We start from the raw sequence: 15724 nt of genomic DNA, 5'->3' as shown, positions 1-15724 counted from the left end.
CTGCTAGTTGCTTGGCAAACACCTTGTTTTGGGCTAGAATTGTATCAACATGGTTCAGCTCCATGACTCCCTTAATGTTGTGCCTCTCTGAAGCATAGTAGTACTCATTCTCAGCCACTGTCTCAATCACTTCAATGGCTTCTTCCACAGTCTTTTTCCTGTTCAATGAACCTCCTGATGAATAGTCTACAGCCTTCCTTGATTCATAAGAAAGTCCATCATAGAAAATATGCAATTGCACCCAGTCATGGAACATGTCTGGTGGGCATCTTCTTGTCAAATCCTTGAACCTCTCCCATGCCTCGTAGAGAGTTTCACCATCTTGTTGTCTAAAAGTTTGAACCTCAGATCGAAGCCTATTGACCTTTTGTGGGGGGTAGAAACGTGCCAGAAACTTGCTTTCCACCTCATCCCAGGTTGTTAGGCTCCCCCTTGGGAATGATTCCAGCCACTTAGCTGCCTTGTCCCTAAGTGAAAATGGGAACAAGAGCAGTTTATAGGCATCTTCCTGGACTCCATTGGACTTCACAGTGTCGCAAATTCTCAGAAATTTTGTGAGATGTTGGTTTGGATCTTCATTAGCACTCCCACCAAATGAACAATGATTCTCCACCAGTGATATTAGCTGTGGTTTGAGTTCAAAATTGTTGGCCTGAATAGGTGGTTTCTGAATGCTGCTACCACAATTCCCAGAGGTTGGGTTTATGTATGAACCAAGAACCCTCCTCTCAGGAATGGCATTGTTTCCATCAACCCTCTCATGGTTGTGAACTTCTCTATCCATGTTGAGATCTAGAGCTTCCTCAAAGTTGTCCTCAGATTCTCCTTCAGATTCCTCTTCTCTCAGTACTCTCTTCCCTCTTGCTTCCCTTCTACGTCTATGAAGGGTCCTCTCTGGTTCGGTATATGGAGGAGTTGATGTCTCTCCTCTCCTACCTGTCATACAAGAACACAGCACAGGCAACAAACAAGTGAAATACTCTTGGTTAATGGAAGAGTATGGTTAGAGCAGTTGAGGAATTAATTCAAATAGTTAGTGAGTCAGTGAGTTAGTTGCTTGAATTTAAAGGCATAAAGAAAGAAAACAAGTAACAGAGTGCAGAAATTAAAATTCAACAAGTAACTTGAACTAAATTATCAAAACAAAAAAAAATGCTCAATCTAGTTAACTTCCAATTTGAGAATTGTCAATCGAAAACCAATCCCCGGCAACGGCGCCATAAACTTGATGCGTGCTATAAACTTGTTATGCTACGAATTTAGGAAATTGCACGAACGGCAAAATTCCTTCCGGCAAGTGCACCTGTTATCGTCAAGTAAAAACTCACAATAGAGTGAGGTCGAATCCCACAAGGATTGGTTGAATGAGCAATTCGAATTAGAAGTTTGTTTAGTTGAGCGGAATCAACTTTTGGATGTGAATTGCATAAAGTAAATGTGGCAGGAAACGTAAATTGCAAGGAATTGAAATTGCCTAAACTTAAATTGCGAGAATTAAGGTGCGAGAAAGTAAATTGCAGAAATTAAAAGGGAATTGGGGTGATTGCATGAATTGAAATTTTCAGAATGTAAATAGAAAGTGTAGATTAGAAAGAGGGGTTCATTGGGGTCAGGAGATATTGAAATCTCCGAATCAAAACATTTTCATCTCTTCCTCAACCAATGCATTCATTGAATCTTGCTTGGCAATCTTATATGATTGGATCCCAATTCCTTGGCTCACCAATTCTCTCTAAAAACAAACAAATTCCCAATCCCTTGGTTTAAATGTTCATAAGAAGAGATGATGCTCGATCACTGATTATACCACACAGTTTCATGAACCACAATTTGGTAGGATTACATGTCACAATATCCATCCAAACCCCAATCCAATTCACTGTGAGAAAGCCTCTCTAGCATGAATCCATCATTCCTTTCCCAAGGTTCCGAAGGATTCCAATTATGGTTAGTTTCTTTCCCAAGACAACTAACCAATGGAATTAGATCGAGAAGCTTTCTAACAAAATTCAAGAGAAAAGATTGAAGAAGAAGATAAAAACTATTATTGATTCATTGAATTACAATAGAGCTCCCTAACCCAAAGAAAGGGGTTTAGTGAGTCATAGCTCTGAATTCAATTACACAATATGAAAAATAGCAAAAATGATCAAAAGTTCCAAAATGTTCAAAGGTTCCTGCTAACTTCAATTCTATCCTATTTATACACTTTCTAAATTGAGCTTCTGTTGAGTTTCTTGGGCTTTGAGGCTTTTTCTTGATTTCCTTTTGCTTTGGGTTTATGATCCATAATCCTGATGAGGCTGTGATCCAATTCTGTAACATTCATTGAGCAAATTTAGTGATAAACAAGTAATGACACAAGACTCAACAAATTGAAGTTCCAGACTCATCAATTCTTCCGGCCCAATCCCATAAACCATGATATTTAATTGGGTTTCATACCATAATACGTTTAAGTTAATATTTGTGCTCAAATGCTAACTTAAACTTCAATATATTTGGCCCAGAAACCCTTTCAAAAGGTGGCGTTTAAGTTGAAGTTTAAGTTTCAGTTTAAGGTTAAACTGAAACTTAAACGTGGAATTGGAAGAAAGCAACCCAGGAGTGTAAAATGTCGAACACGTTTAAGCTTCAGTTTAAGGTTAAACTGAAGCTTAAACGTGGAAATGAAGAAAACAACCCTGGAGGAGCAATTGGGTCGAACACGTTTAACCTCCAGTTTAAGGTTAAACTGGAGGTTAAACGTGGAAAATGAGAAAGCAACCCTGGAGGAGAGAAATAGTCGAACACGTTTAACCTCCAGTTTAAGGTTAAACTGGAGGTTAAACGTGGAAATGCTCCTGGTGCCTCTCTTGCTTCTGGCGTTTAACCTCCAGTTTAAGGTTAAACTGGAGGTTAAACGTGGAATTGCTCCTTGGTGAGAAAAAGTGTCGAACACGTTTAACCTCCAGTTTAAGGTTAAACTGGAGGTTAAACGTGGAAATGCTCCTTTAGTTCAATTCTCATTCTGGCGTTTAACCTCCAGTTTAAGGTTAAACTGGAGGTTAAACGTGGAAATGCTTCTTAGTGCCTTTCTCATTCTGGCGTTTAACTTCCAGTTTAAGGTTAAACTGGAGGTTAAATGCCAGTTACAGCATTTCCTCCTTTCTCATGATTCTGACGTTTAAGCTCCAGTTTAGGCTTAAACTGGAGCTTAAACTCCACATTTGATATTCAAACTTCTTTTATTGATTTTGTTGCTTCCTTGCCTAGCCTCTTCTTCCCTGAAATCACCCAAACAATTGCATCAAAGTCTTGCAAAATTTCATGAGAAATTATCCATTCATAGCATTCAAGTAATATAACTAAAAACTCATGGAATTTGCATCAAAATCATACTGTTTGGATAGTTCATTGCTTTGTTGTTCATTTAACCATTCTTGGTTACTTTAAGCTCAAGAAAATGCATAAAACAACTAAAACTAACAGAAAAATGCTAGTGAAACTAGCCTAAGATGCCTTGGCATCACTTCCCTATGGCATGTTTCTCACCAGCATTTTTTAGTTTTTTAAAGTTGATCTAATAAATGAAGCTGTAGAGAATAAGGTCTCATTCATTAAGGGAGGAGGAACTTCAGGTAAAAGCATGAAAGGGAAAAAGTCAATGCCCTCTGACAATGACCTAGAGAGCTGCCCCGCAGAACCCTCTAAGATGGCAGAATCAATCTAGGAAGTTTTCAATGAATTTTCTAACATGTCCAACATGATGGTACAATCTTACAAGGCTGCCCGCAAGCTAGCCTATGAAAATGAAAGGGCTTGGATGAAGTTCCAAGAAAGGGTGGGTCTAATGTTGTAGAATTTTGAAGAGGAGATAGGGGGTGCTGAAAAGTATGAAGGATCTGAATCGGAATTCAATCTCTCTAATGATTGACCACTATGCTTTCTGTTGATTTCTAGCTCTGTTTAGCTCATTTTGATACTTTGTAGGTTGTTATGGATACTTTAGACCTATGATACTTTGATATTTTAGTGCTGATTATATTTTGAATATTTTTCATATCATTGTCACTTTTTGCAGGTTCCCCTTTGATGACAAAAGGGGGAGGAAAAGCTCAAAAATTGAAAGAAAATAGGGGCTGAAATGTTTTGTGATTCATGATCACCCCTGTGCACAAACTCATGATTTGTTCTGGTTGCTGGACTTAGAACTTAGATGCTGTTGATCATGATATGCTTTGTTGATGCTTTTTGATTTGGTGATTTATGTTCTGAATTGTTGATATAACTGTTGGAACCTAGATATTTTTTGATAATCCATTTATGGTCTGCTGTGTTGATACCTTAGGTTCTGTTTTGATTAAAATATTTGTAGCATTTCGGATTTAGTTTTGACTTGATAATCCCTTTAAGCTTTGATATGATGATATATTCCTTATACTTTGAAATGATTATGTTTTCCTTGCTATAAACTAATAGTTATTTTGCTCTGATGGCTGGAAAATGTTTTTTTTTTCAAATGATTTAGGAATTATCAAACATCTTTTCTGTTATTATGTAATATGTACTCAATTTTTTTTATTGCCTTGAGCAGAAAATTATTAATATATGATAACAAGTCAAGCTGTGCTCGTCATGTTATTTCTGCTTATAAATCAAGCTATTCAACATCTCAAATTTCACATGTTAAATAACATAGTTGGCTTAAGCTTGATTTCAAAAGTTACAGGTAAAACTTCCCTTGGTAAAATAGCATACATTAAGGGGGAGCCATGTAACAATTGGAATGGAAAGAATCCAAGTATTCAAAGGGAGTATTCTAATCTTTGATTTCTTTTCATTTCAATTTTTTTTAATAATGTTTGTCATCAAGGGGAAGATTGATGAGTTTCGAAAACTCTAAATTAATATTAGTGATGACTAAACATTATTAATATGGTTAATTGTAAAATTATTAATTTGATTTCAATTCATATATGTTAATTAAAATAATTTTGCTGTGCAGGTTTTGATTGGCCCGAAAAGAATAGAAAATTTGTTGCAAGCCCAAAAAAGAATTTTACTTTCAGCCTTGGTTAAATTGTTTTGCTGAATCAATATTTTGTTAATGGGCCAGATTCTATTAACATTATTATTAGCCCAATTCAAATGTTAGTTAGAAACCCACGGATTGGTCCGAAACCAATTTTAAGAGAAAGCAAATGTTTTGCTTCATGCTTCCAACGGATCTCACTTCCATCATGTGGTGGATTTTAAATTCAATTAACTTGAATTAACTTGCATTGGAAACATGAGAGAGAATATGCAATTGATTTGATGGCCTCATTAATGTTACACGCCACTAAGAAAGAAAGAGGAGTAGGAATTAATTCAGCTTGATTTAATTTGGTCAAATCCATTACATGCCTTTCTTTCTAATCTCTCTTCTCTCTCATCTCTCTTCTTCATTCGGTCACATCATAGAGAAAGCGTGGAAGCTATGGAAAGCTACCTGAAAGAAGAAGAAGCAAGCAACAAGACCAATCTAATGATGGCAAGAAAAAGAAAACAAAAAGTATGTTGTGGCTGAGATCTTCACCAAAATAAGGTAAGATTTGGTGAAGTAAGCTCAAGCTCTCAATACCAAAAATGGAAGAGGAGATCTCAATCAGAGGAAGAAGATCTCAGAGGCATGGCTCGTCTCTGCTTTTTTGTTCACTCATCACAGAAGGTAGCTAGGAAGGCTACGTGAAGAAGGAAGCAAAAGTGGAGCAGGAGGAGCTGTCATGCATCAAGAAGCATCAAGGTCTAGGAGTCCTTCTTGGAGTGCAAGTCAAGAGGGATGGCTCGGATTGATGAAGCTTGGTGTAAAGAGAAGACTCAAAGATAATTGCATGTTGGATATAGCATTCGGTTTCCTCTCCTCTCTCTGGCCAAACCGGTTTTCTTAAAGAAGAAGAAGAAGTTTAGCTTGGTTCAAATGGTTTCAACCGTGGAGGCTTTCCCCTCTATAAATAAGGGAAAATAGCCAAGGCTTGAAGCAAGGAAAAGAGTGAAAGCATAGTGTTCTTATAGCTACCCCAGCTAATAGAAGTTCTTCTCCTTCAATGTTTTCTATTTTGTAATTTTCTGTTTAATTGTCTGTCTTGAGTCTCATGAAAAAAGGCAAACAGTGAGGTTTGTATGAAAAAGCCATAGAGCAAAAAAAGGCAAAGAGTGCAAAATTAAGAGAAAAAGCCATAGATGTCCTAAAGGTCCTTTGTACATATGTGTTGTATTTCATGATTCTGTGAGAATCCCCTTGCAAGTTGGGTTAGCACTTAGTAGATGAAAGCTTGGCAGTGACCAAGTCAAGTTCAGTTTTGCAATTAGTTTCTGGACTTGTCCCGGATAGGAAGGGTAATTCCTAGGGAGAATTGGTATATGAAATCAAAGATGATTATAGTAAAATTTCATCATTGTTGTGATGGAGACTAGATGTAGGCTGCATTGCACTTTGTAGCTGAACCAGGATATAACTTGGTGTGACTTTCTCTCTTTTCTACTCCATTTTTGATTCTGCTGTAGAGGAGACAAAACTGAAAAATATCTCCTGGCTGGTCACGAGACAAAACAAAAAAATCTCGTGGCTAGGCACGAGACAAAAACAAGAAATATCTTCACAAGTTTTTTGAAGGACAACAAGAGTTACAAAGCGAAAAAGGGGCTAAGATTCAACCCCCCTTCTCTTAGCCACTGATAAACCATCATCTTCCATTGTTAGCCAACTTTGAGCTTACAATAAACCCACTTTGTTCTTTAATTTAGCACATACAAGCATTAAAGCGAAAAACAATAAATGTCCCTTAATTTAGATCTTTTATTAGCTTAAGCTAGTGAGTGTGTATCATTCAAGTGTGGGAAAACTTGGGACATTGGTTGAGGTAAGAGTGTGTTTTTATTTTCATTGAAGATCTTGGAAATTGGGTACATACTCAAGTATCAAATGGTTAGACCATATGCATTGATACACTTGTTTATATTTTTAGTTTGAAAAGAAAAAAAACATATATATATATATATATATATATATATATATATATATCAAAAGAAAAATAAAAAAAGAAAAAAATAGAAAAAATATATATGTATAGAAAAAAAAAAGAAATGCAATAAAAAGGGAACAAAAATGCCCCAAAATAAAGTAATAACATCAATACATATGGAATGTGAATTAAAGAGAATACATGAGTATGTGAAAAAAAAGTGGGAATCATGGGTAACTAGGTATTGTGTTAGAATTGTATAGGTTGTTATATGTGTTTGGTGGAAATTTAGGTTAATCAAAGATTCAAATTTCAAGCTCACTTGACCATAGGCATCCTTACCTTTATCCTAGCCCCATTACAACCTATGAATAAGTCCTCATGATAATTGTATGCATGCATTGAATAATTATTGATTGTTAGATGAAAAACAAATCTTGGAAAGCATGAGTAGAAGAGAATTGAGTGATCAACCCTATACACTTGAGCGACTAGAGTGTATACACTTCCGGTGAGGGTTCGATGCTCAATTCCTTGTTCCCGGCTTTCATGAGCTTTTGTCTTGCAAGTCTATTTGTACTTTATTTTGATATTCGAATTGGTAGGATTCATGAATCATCATACTACTTGGCCATACTTGTTCATGTATGTCTTGGAGATTGATTTACTCTTAACCAAGTAGATATAGTCATATTGCATTTAGTTGCATGCATGTAGATAGGTTTACATAGTTTCTTTGCATTGAATAAATGTTCATACCCCTTTTCTTGTCCTTTTTGGTTTAGCATGAGGACATGCTATTATTTAAGTGTGGGAAGATTTGATAAACTCCAATTTGGTGGGTTATCTTGTGTTGAATTTAGAGGAATTTTATCATCTTTTCCCACATTTATTCAATGAAATAGCATGGTTTTGTAATTCTCCTTTAATTGTGCTTAAGAGTGAAAACATGCTTTTTAGGTCTTAAAATAGCTAAATTTAATTCACCTTGATTCCATTAGATGCCTTGATATGTTTGTTAAGTGATTTCAGGTTTAGAAGGCAAAGATTGGATTGAGGGAGCAAAGAAAAAGCATGTAAAACTGGAGAACTCATAAAGAAATGAAGGAATTGCTAAGCTGTCAATCCTGACCTCTTCACACTTAATCAATCATAACATGAGCCACAGAGGTCCAAATGAGGCGGTTCTAGTTGCATTGGAAAGCTAACATTCGGAGCTTCAAAATAATATAAAATTTTCCATATTTACCTAGCGTTTAGAGATGCATACGCATCATTTTACACACACACATTGCAGGATCAGCGTGGGTCCACTTTAGCAACTCGTGGCCAGCGATTTCTAGCTCATTTTGGGCCTAATCCAACTCATTTCTGATGCTATTGAACCCAAGGATTGAAGGGGGATGAACCAAGTAGTGATAGTTTTAGTTTTCATCATGTTTTAGGCTAGAATTCTAGAGAGATAAGCTCTCCCTTCTCTCTAGAATTTAGGTTAGATTTAGGGTAGATTTTCTTAGATCTAGATTTTAATTCTTGTTTTCATCTACTTTTCCTTTCAATTTCTTGTTGCTACATCTTTAATCTTTTAGTTCCTTTTGTTAATTTCTTATTCTAGTCATTTTTATGTTCATGCACTTTTGTTTCCTTTAATTTCCATTTAATGCAATTTATGTTTGATATTATTTTATTGTTTAATTGCTTTGCTATTGTTATTTCCTTGCCTTGAGTAGTTGTAGATTTACATTTCTTGCAATTTTATCTTACTTCCCTTTTATGCCTTCCAAGTGTTTGATAAAATACTTGGTTGGATTTTAGAGTAGATTTTTCTCCTCTTGTCTTGGGTTGAGTAATTAGAGACTCTTGAGTTATCAAACTCTTTTGTTGATTGATAATTGGAAGTTGCTAGTTGACTTGAATGCCACTAAAGGTAGTCTTTCCTTAGGATTTGACTAGGACTTGTGGACTCAAGTTGATTATATTCACTTGACTTTCCTTCATAGTTAGAGATTAACTAAGTGGAGCAATGGACAATTCTTTTCACAATTGATGATGATAACAAGAATAGGACTTCTAGTTCTCATTTCTTGCTAAGAGCTTTCTTAGTTATTAGCTTACTTCTTTTGCTATTTACATTTCTTGTTCCTTATTTCAAAAACCCCAAAATACTCCTTCGTAGCCACTAACCAAGCACTTCATTGTAATTCCTAGGGAGAACGACCCGGGATTAATACTCTCGATTATTTTGTTGGGGTTTGTACTTGTGACAAATAATTTTTTGATTAAGGGATTGTTTGTTGATTTAGAACTATACTTGCAACGAGATCTCATTTGTGAAATTCTTTACCGATAGACAATTTCCGTTCATTAAAATGGCGCCGTTACTGAAAAATTGTAATTGTGTGCCTTGTTATTGGTTATTGTATATATGTGAATATTGTGTATATGCTTCTTTGTTAGTTTGCTAGTTTTAGGAACTTATTTTCATTATTTCTTATTAGTTCTTGTTTTTATTTTCTATTTTCACCATGAATTCTCATTTTGGCTATGAGTTTGGTTCTAACTATGTTGTAGGAAATGGGAGCTACAATGAGAATATGCATCAAGGATGGAGCAATCAAAGATGGGAGGAGCCACAAGGATTTGATCAACCCTCTTGGCAACAACCCCCTCCAATATACTATGAACAAGAGCCATTCCAAGATGCATACCAAGACAATGGTTATGGTGGACCTCTTCATGATAATCAACACCTACCATACTATACCTATGAACCTTATCTCAACATAGCCCCCAACCATACTCACAAGCCCCTTTTTACCAAATACCCTCCTATGACCCTCATCCATCATATAACCAAGCACCCTTACCTCATCCTTGTGACCATTATGAGAGAAAACCTATAGAACCACCCACATTCCAATACAATTACTCCTAAGGACCATAAATTCCATATACACCACCTCCAAACCCATACCAAGAAGAACCACTTCCCTATCATGAACCCTTCCTTCAAAATAATTAACCCTCCTATCCGTCCCAACCTCCAATAGATGAAACCCTTGGTCTTATTCTTCAAGGGCAATAAGAGATAAAAAGGGAAGTACTAGAATTTATGGCTACCTTGACCAAGGTAGTGGACACCTTGGCCTCTCGATACTCATGCACTCAAGGCAATCCCATTGCCAATTGTGGAGAATCAATAGAAGAGTGTAGCATGAAGGAGAGATTGGAAACTCTGGTGGAAAATGAGGGATATTACTTTGTGTTGGAACAATTGGAGGAAGCTATGATTGTTGAAGAAGAGGAAGAAGTGGTTGAGGATTTAGGAGATGTTGAAAGTCCATGGTTCAAAAAACTTGAAATTGATGTTGAGGAGGGTGTACAACCTCCAAAGCATATTATAATTGGATACTTTGAAGAGGATGATCAAGAGATAGATTCAATCATTGATGAATTCGTATCCACAATTGAATCACCTCCCATTGGACATGAAATTGAGATCATTGAAGACAACTCCACACCAAGTAACATTGGTAACCTTGTTGAAGACTCTTCCAATGAATGTGAAGTTGATGTTGAAGTGGACTTTACACAACCTCCCAAATTTGATTTGGTTGATGATGAGGAGGAGTTGGAAGAAGTTGACAAGCAAAAAGAAGTTGAAGAAAGTTGTCAAGAGGTGGAGCTAATCAAAGAAGTGCACAAGGGAGTAGAGCTTGCAAGGATATTGGAAACACCTCTCCCCAAGTCATCACCATCCATTCTTTCATTCAAGTGGGTAAATCTCTTTTCCCTAAGCTTTATGATTCCACTTGAATATGGTTTGCTTGAGACGGATGGGCAACTTAGAGCTCTTTGTGGCTTTAAGAGCAAAAGGGAGATTGTTAGTGGTTGGCATTGTAAATCAAAGTTCATGATGGTTACATGTTCAAGGCTTAATAACAAGGGTTGGTATAGAACTAGATTGCTTGGGTCTAGGATGATGTTTGGTCGCTTGAGTGAGAATTCCAAGATTATGGTACCCTGATGAGCGGATAATTTATACGCTTTTTGGCATTGTTTTTAGGTAGTTTTTAGTAAGTTCAAGCTACTTTTAGGGATGTTTTCATTAGTTTTTATGTTAAATTCACATTTCTGGACTTTACTATGAGTTTGTGTGTTTTTCTGTGATTTCAAGTAATTTCTGGCTGAAATTGAGGGACTTGAGCAAAACTCTGATAGGAGGCTGACAAAGGACTGCTGATGCTGTTGGAATCTGACCTCCCTGCACTCGAAATGGATTTTCTGGAGCTACAGAACTCCAAATGGCACGCTCTCAACGGCGTTGGAAGTTAGACAACTAGAGCTTTCCAGCAATATATAATAGTCTATACTTTATTCCGGAATTGACGACGTAAAGTGGCGCTCAACGCCAAGTACATGCTGCTGTCTGGAGTTAAACGCCAGAAACACGTCATAACCCGGAGTTGAACGCCAGAAACACGCTATAACTCGGCGTTCAACTCCAATAAACGCCTCAGCTCGTGGATAGATCAAGCTCAGCCCAAACATACACCAAGTGGGCCCCGGAAGTGGATTTATGCATCAATTACTTACTCATGTAAACCCTAGTAGCTAGTTTAGTATAAATAAGACTTTTTACTAGTGTATTAGTCGTCTTTTGACCACGTTATATCTTTGGTCTCAGTTTTGTTTTATTCTTCATCTTAAGAGGCTATTGATCACGTTTGAGGGGGCTAGCCATTCGGCCATGCCTGAACCTTTTACTTATGTATTTTCAACGGTGGAGTTTCTACACACCATAGATTAAGGGTGTAGAGCTCTGCTGTACCTCAAGTTTCAATACAATTACTATTATTTTCCATTCAATTCTCTTTTATTCTTATTCCAAGATATACGTTGCACAACAACTTGATGAATGTGATGATCCGTGACACTCATCATCATTCTCACCTATGAACGCGCGTGACTGACAACCACTTCCGTTCTACCTTAGGCCGCGCGCATATCTCTTAGATTCCCCAACAGAATCTTCGTGGTATAAGCTAGATAGATGGCGGCATTCATGGGGATCCGGAAAGTCTAACCTTGTCTGTGGTATTCCGAGTAGGATCCCGGGAATCTGGAAAGTCTAACCTTGTCTATGGTATTCCGAGTAGGATTCCGGTATTGAATGACTGTGACGAGCTTCAAACTCCTGAAGGCTGGGCGTTAGTGACAGACGCAAAAGAATCAAGGGATTCTATTCCAACCTGATTGAGAACCGACAGATGATTAGCCGTGCTGTGACAGAGCATTTGAACCATTTTCACTGAGAGGATGGGATGTAGCCGCCAACAAGGGTGATGCCTCCAGACGATTAGCCATGCAGTGCCAGCGCATAGGACCATTTTCCCGAGAGGATGAAAAGTAGCCATTGAAGACGGTGATGCCCTACATACAGCTTGCCATGGAAAGGAGTAGGAAGGATTGGAGGAATGTAATAAGAAAGTAGAAATACAAGAAGAGCACAGCATCTCCATACGCCTATCTGAAATTCCCACTATTGATTTACATGAGTATTTCTATCTCTTTTTATTTTCTGTTTATTATTAATTTTCAAACCTATCATGAATCAATTTAATCTGCCTAACTGAGATTTACAAGGTGACCATAGCTTGCTTCATACCAACAATCTCTGTGGGATCGACCCTTACTCACGTAAGGTATTATTTGGACGACCCAGTACACTTGCTGGTTAGTTGAACGGAGTTGTGGAAAGAAAGTGCTGAGTTAATAAATGCACATACCAAAGAGCCAATATTGTTGATCACAATTTCGTCCACCAAGTTTTTGGCGCTGTTGCCGGGGATTGTTCGAGTATGGACAACTGACGGTTCATCTTGTTGCTCAGATTAGGTAATTTTCTTTTCAAAAATCTTTTTCAAAATTTTTCTTTTATTTTTCGTTTTTCCAAACTTTGTTTTCGAAAAAAAAAATAATAATAAAAATCCAAAAAAAAATTAGAAAATCATAAAAATCAAAAATATTTTATGTTTCTTGTTTGAGTCTTGAGTCAACTTTTAAGTTTGGTGTCAATTGCATGCTTTAAAAATTTTTCTTGCATTTTTCGAAAATTCATGCATTCATGATGTTCTTCATGATCTTCAAGTTGTTCTTGACAAGTCTTCTTGTTTGATCTTGATGATTTCTTGTTTTGTGTTGTTTGTTGTTTTTCATGTGCATTTTTTGTTTGTTAGAGTCCATGCATTAAAGATTTCTAAGTTTGGTATCTTGCATGTTTTCTTTGCATCAAAAAAATTTTCAAAATTATGTTCTTGATGTTCATCATGATCTTCAAAGTGTTCTTGGTGTTCATCTTGACATTCATAGTGTTCTTGCATGCATTAAGTGTTTGATCCAAAATTTTCATGTTTTGGGTCATGTTTGTGTTTTTCTCTCTCATAATTAAAAATTCAAAAATAAAAAAAATATATTTTCCTTATTTCCCTCCAAATTTTCGAAATTTTGGGTTGACTTGGTCAAAAATTTTTAAAAATTAGTTGTTTCTTACAAGTCAAGTCAAAATTTCAATTTTAAAAATCTTATCTTTTCAAAATCTTTTTTTTTTCAAAAATTATATCCTTTTCAATTTTTTTCTATTTTTCGAAAATTTCAAAAAATCTTTTTCAAAATATTTTCAAAATCTTTTTCTTATCTTTATATCATATTTTCGAAAATAGGCTAACAATTAATGTGATTGGTTCAAAAATTTGAAGTTTGTTACTTTCTTGTTAAGAAAGGTTCAATCTTTAAATTCTAGAATCTTATCTTGTAGTTTCTTGTTAGTTAAGTCATTTTAAAAATTAAATCTTTTTCAAAATATCTTTTTCTTAAAATTTTTATCTTATCTTTTATATCTTATCTAACTTCTTATCTTCTTATGTTTTTAAAATTTAATTTTAAAATCTTTTTCAACTAACTAATTAACTTTTTGTTTGTTTCTTATCTTTTTCAAAACCACCTAACTACTCTTTCCTCTCTAATTTTCGAAAATATCTCACCCCTTTTTCAAAAATCCTTCTTAATTAACTAATTGTTTCATGTTTTAATTTTAATTACATTTTATCTCTAATTTTCGAAAATACTAATCCCTTTTTTCAAAATTATTTTCGAAATTTCCCCTCTCTTTTCTTATTCTATTTAATTATTTATTAACACTTCTCTTCATCTCTCTTCACCTAAATATCCGAACCCACTCTTCTTCATTCTTCTCCCCTTTCTTTCTCTACTAACATAAAGGAATTTCTATACTGTGACATAGAGGATTCCTCTTCTTTTCTTGTTTTCTTCTCTTTCATATGAGCAGGAACAAGGATAAAGGCACTCTTGTTGAAATTGATCTAGAACCTGAAAGAACCCTGAAGAGAAAATTAAGAGAAGCTAAATTACAACAATCTAAAGGTAACCTTTCAGAAACATTAGAACAAGAGAAGGAGATGGCAGCCGAAAATAATAATAATGCAAGGAGAATGCTTGGTGACTTCACAAAGCCAACGTCCAAATTTGATGGAAGAAGCATCTCCATTCCTGCCATTGGAGCCAATAATTTTGAGCTGAAACCTCAGCTAGTTGCCTTAATGCAACAAAACTGCAAGTTTTATGGACTTCCATCTGAAGATCCTTATCAGTTTTTAACTGAGTTCTTGCAGATCTGTGAGACTGTAAAGACGAATGGAGTTGATCCTGAAGTCTACAGACTCATGCTTTTCCCTTTTGCTGTAAGAGACAGAGCTAGAATATGGTTGGATTCACAACCTAAAGATAGCCTGGACTCCTGGGATAAGCTGGTCACGGCTTTCTTGGATAAATTTTTTCCTCCTCAAAAGCTGAGCAAGCTTAGAGTGGATGTTCAGACTTTCAAACAAAAAGATGGTGAATCCCTCTATGAAGCTTGGGAAAGATACAAGCAGTTGACCAAAAGGTGTCCATCTGACATGTTTTCAGAATGGACTATATTAGATATATTCTATTATGGTCTATCTGAATTTTCAAAAATGTCATTGGACCATTCTGCAGGTGGATCTATTCACCTGAAGAAAACGCCAGAAGAGGCTCAAGAACTCATTGACATGGTTGCAAATAACCAATTCATGTACACTTCTGAGAGGAATTTCGTGAATAATGGGACGCCTCAAAAGAAAGGAGTTCTTGAAATTGATGCTCTGAATGCCATATTGGCTCAGAACAAAGTGTTGACTCAGCAAGTCAACATGATCTCTCAAAGTCTGAATGGGTGGCAAAATGCATCCAATAGTACTAAAGAGGCAGCTTCTGAAGAAGCTTATGATCCTGAGAACCCTGCAATGGCAGAGGTTAATTACATGGGTGAACCTTATGGAAACACCTATAACTCATCATGGAGAAATCATCTAAATTTCTCATGGAAGGATCAACAAAAGCCTCAACAAGGCTTTAACAATGGTGGACGCAATAGGCTGAGCAATAGCAAGCCTTTTCCATCATCTTCTTAGCAACAGACAGAGAATTCTGAACGAAGCACTTCTAATTTAGCCAATCTAGTCTCTGATCTATCAAAAGCCACTTTCAGTTTCATGAGTGAAACAAGATCCTCCATCAGAAATCTGGAGGCACAAGTGGGCCAGCTGAGTAAGAAAGTCATTGAAACTCCTCCTAGTATTCTCCCAAGCAATACAGAAGAGAATCCAAAAGGAGAGTGCAAAGCCATTGATGTAATC

The 15724-nt window shown here is 36.2% G+C and overlaps 2 non-coding genes across 2 annotated transcripts; one reads left to right on the top strand and one right to left on the bottom strand.

Moving 5' to 3' along the window:
• The first annotated feature begins 254 nt into the window (after window positions 1-254).
• LOC130978625 (small nucleolar RNA R71) lies at window positions 255-358 on the top strand. The gene has a single exon (XR_009086247.1). It is a non-coding gene; the product is annotated as a small nucleolar RNA R71 (small nucleolar RNA).
• A 14502-nt stretch (window positions 359-14860) lies between these two features.
• Window positions 14861-14964, bottom strand: LOC130978832 (small nucleolar RNA R71). Its single transcript, XR_009086444.1, has one exon. It is a non-coding gene; the product is annotated as a small nucleolar RNA R71 (small nucleolar RNA).
• Between the last annotated feature and the right edge of the window lie 760 nt (window positions 14965-15724).

This window comes from Arachis stenosperma, chromosome 4, assembly GCF_014773155.1.
Source record: "Arachis stenosperma cultivar V10309 chromosome 4, arast.V10309.gnm1.PFL2, whole genome shotgun sequence".
Taxonomy (NCBI): domain Eukaryota; kingdom Viridiplantae; phylum Streptophyta; class Magnoliopsida; order Fabales; family Fabaceae; genus Arachis; species Arachis stenosperma.
Note: the sequence above shows the minus strand (reverse complement) of the source record. Positions and strands in the feature narration are given on the sequence as shown.